This window comes from Nycticebus coucang, chromosome X, assembly GCF_027406575.1.
Source record: "Nycticebus coucang isolate mNycCou1 chromosome X, mNycCou1.pri, whole genome shotgun sequence".
NCBI lineage: Eukaryota > Metazoa > Chordata > Mammalia > Primates > Lorisidae > Nycticebus > Nycticebus coucang.
Genome location: NC_069804.1, coordinates 152,474,644 through 152,478,276, shown reverse-complemented (window position 1 = coordinate 152,478,276; position 3,633 = coordinate 152,474,644). Strand labels below are relative to the sequence as shown.

Here is a 3,633-nt window from a genome sequence, read left to right as displayed (position 1 = left end):
TGTTTTATTTCTTACGTGTAAATTTTTAGGTGTGAAATTGTTGGGTCATATGGAAAGTTTGTCTTGGGAAAAAACTGCCAAACTGTATTTCAAAGAGGTTGTACCATTTTAAATTTTAAATTTAAACAATATATTAGGCTTCCAGTTTTTCTACAGCCCTTTTGCTATGAAATGAATATTTGTGTTTCCCTCAAAACCCATATGCTGATACGCTAATAGCCCATGTAATGGTTTTTGGAGGTGGGGCCTCTGAGAAATAATTAACATTAGATAAGGTCATGAAAGTTAAGATCCCATGATAAAATTAATGCCCTTATAATAAGAGGAAGAACATGCCTTCTCTCTCTCTCTTCCTCTCTCTCTTTTTCTTTTTCTTTTTTTTTTGTGTGTGTGTGTGTGCATGCGTGTCCATGTGCATGTGTGTGTGTATGTGAGGACATAACCAGGAATGGGGGCCTCATCCAGAACCTGATTCTGCTCAGAACTGTAAGGAATAAATTTCTATTTTTTAAAGCTACCCATTCAGTGGTAATCTATTATAGCATCCTAAATTGACCAAGATCCCTTCCAACACTTCATAGTGACTGTTATTTTCCATACAGCTATACTCATAGGTATGAAGAAGAAACTCATTGTAAATTTAATAAAACATTTGTTGAAAAACTTTGGTCATTAAAAAAAATTAGTTTGTTAGTACCTCTGTTATTGAGTTGTCAGAGTTCTTGTATATATTCTGGGTACAAATTCCTTATAACATGCATGATTGCAAATATTTCACCCATTCCATGAGTTATATTTTTACTTTCATGGTATACTTTGAAGCACATATTTTTTTTCACATATTTTCATAACTTGTTTCTGCTGATATTTTTTTGTAAAACTTTTCCAAAACACTTTCAGATTTAAAAATAAATAAAGTTAGTATTACAGGTGCTGGTCAACCTTCTTGTACCCTTGTACCTCAACCTTTGGAGTAAAGGAAAGTGTCCAGGTCAATGCAGTGTATCTCTACCAAGACCTCGTCCCCCTTTCCCAAACTCAGCAGTAGTTGAGAATATGACATTTACAAGCTAGAGAGACCCAAATATCTCTGTTATACCCTTAGCTGCTCTTTCTCAGCCCCCAAGTGCTTGGTAGAAGTTGGATCAGCTGCTGCCCCAAGCCAGCTTCATCTTCTGGTTGTGAGCTTTGGAGGAACTGGAGAACTGGCTCTTGGTCACTGTGTGGTGTACAGCTTTTGCCACTCAGATACAGCTTGTTGTGGTATTCAAGGATCCAGGGTCCAGAACTGCAGAACTGAGGTCTCTGGTTCACTCCCACATAGGCCATCACATCACCTGTCACAAAGGCATCAAAAACTAACCCAATGCAATCCATCCCCAGGCAATGGGTTAGGACTGAATTGACCCCCTGGTACTTCTATGGTAGCTATGTCATCTTTTTCAGACTTTTCTGTCTTAAGTCCCAGATCTATGTAATTTTTTCTTTATTTTTTTATCATAACATATACATACACACACATATGTGTTTGTGTATATATATATATTTGTTGTTGTTGTTGCAGTTTGGCCAGGGCTGGGTTTGAACCCACCACCCTTGGTATATGGGGCTGGCGCCCTACTCACTGAGCCACGGGCGCCACCCTAGATCCATGTAATTTTTGTATCTCACTGAGAGCTATGCAGGTTTCCAGTTTCATCCTCAGCCTTGAGGCTATCCCCATAGACCTGCTTCATGGAAGTGATACCGGAATTTCTTCTTCAGTGGGTTCTTGGTCTAAGGAATTTGAAGAATGAATCCACAGACCACAGATCAGTGGTAAGACAGGATTTATTTTATGGAAAAGAATACAGACAAAGCACCAGAGCTCTTAGAAGAAGGAAAGACTTAAGTCAGAAAATCTCCTGTCTGCCTGGGTTCTTTGTCTAGTAGCAATAAAAATAATTTTATGGTTGGGGGTCACTACAACATGAGGAACTGTATTAAAGGGTCGTGGCATTAGGAAGGTTGAGAACCACTGGTCTAGGTGTATATATAGTGACATGGGTCCTTTGTAGTTACATTAGGCCAGGATTTGGTAAAGAATGAATGGATACAGTCCCTTCTGCTAGGGGCAAGGTGGATAAATGCATAACAAATGGATACAGTCCATTCATGAAATTGTCCAGACCTAGGAAACTTACAAGAAATTGACCAGACCTTGGAAATAGGGGATTCCCTGTTCAGCCACAAGTACAAGGGAAGGGATACAGAGTCCGGGGGCAGAGACACCACTGCGGTCCCTGAGCTGGCAACCTAGAGGTGTCACCCTCAGCAGTTGTCTGGCTCCTCTGACCACTGGAACCTCCTGTCCCCCCATCCAAGCTTCCTCCAAAGTCTGTGTCCCAGGCTGGCTCAACAAAGCCCTCCACCACTGTTCCCTACACCATGGCTATTGTGGCATATCCTCCAGCACAGACTCATCTGTATCAATGATAAGATCAATATCATAGGACTGAGGATACTGTGGTCCCAGAGGGCACCAGCCATAGACTGAGAAGTTATCACAGACACTGGTGGATTGAGAGTGGTGGGTAGCAGGGGGATGCAACAATGGTAGTCAATATAGACCCTCATGCTAGAAGGTTAGCTGCAAAATCCAGGGTAAAGTGTGGACCGCCAGCTGCCTGCTGCTTCCCATTTTCCCATTCACATTTCTGGAACATATATTCTAAGTAGGAAGCTAGGAAATGAGATGAAACCCAGCAGCACATCTGGTATTATAAATGCTTATTGGGAACACCTCACACAGGTCAGTAGTGAAGTTTCCCAGATTATCTGGGAGGTGTGCATGGAAGTTCTGGTACAGGAACACCAAGTCTATAAGGCCATTGTGTAGCACCAGGGGCTGGAAGTTCTGCATCAGCTCCACAAATAGTGTCTATACTGGCAGGCTCTGACTATCTTCACCCTTGTCATTCATTGCTCTTATGGTAGGGGATGCCCTGAGCATACTTCTGGTTGAAGTTGAAGCCATGATGTACCAGGAACTGTACAAACTTTGATTCTATGACATACTCCTCCATGCACAACAGGGTGAGATTGAACACTTGAGCCAAGTAGGAATGTTCTTCCTTGTCTAGCTGCTGTTTGAAGCAGGGAAGGCCCAGGGAGAGGACAGAATAGGTCCTGGCAGCATGATATATAGCCTTATAAAGTTTCTTGATGCACTGGTTCAGCAAACTCTTCCTGTACCTAAGCCCACTCAGTTCTGTGTCCACAGCTACCTGTGTCCACAGTCTTTATGGCCAACAGGAGGGGTGGCCACATCTCATTAAAGTTTTTGCTTTGCACATCTTCCACGAGAACCTGGTGGAAATTCTAGGTCCTCCCCAGATTTCGTGCTTCTGCTGATACCACCGTGGGAAATTGCTTGAGCTAAAGCTAACTATCTTCATTATGGGAGGCCATGACACCATACATCTCGAGCTTGAGTTGTCTGTAGGTAAGCACGATTTCCAAATCACATATTATTTTAATTTTTTATGAAGTCTAATTTATTGACTTATTTTCTTATGTGAATCATGTTATTAGTATCATATCTACAAAACTATTACCTAAGCTAAAGTCACAAACATTTACTGCCATGTTTTC

General features: G+C 41.7%; 1 pseudogene; it reads right to left on the bottom strand.

Annotated features, from left to right (window-relative positions):
* Positions 1-1,145: 1,145 nt before the first annotated feature.
* Positions 1,146-3,394, bottom strand: LOC128578199 (target of EGR1 protein 1-like; annotated as a pseudogene).
* Positions 3,395-3,633: the final 239 nt, after the last annotated feature.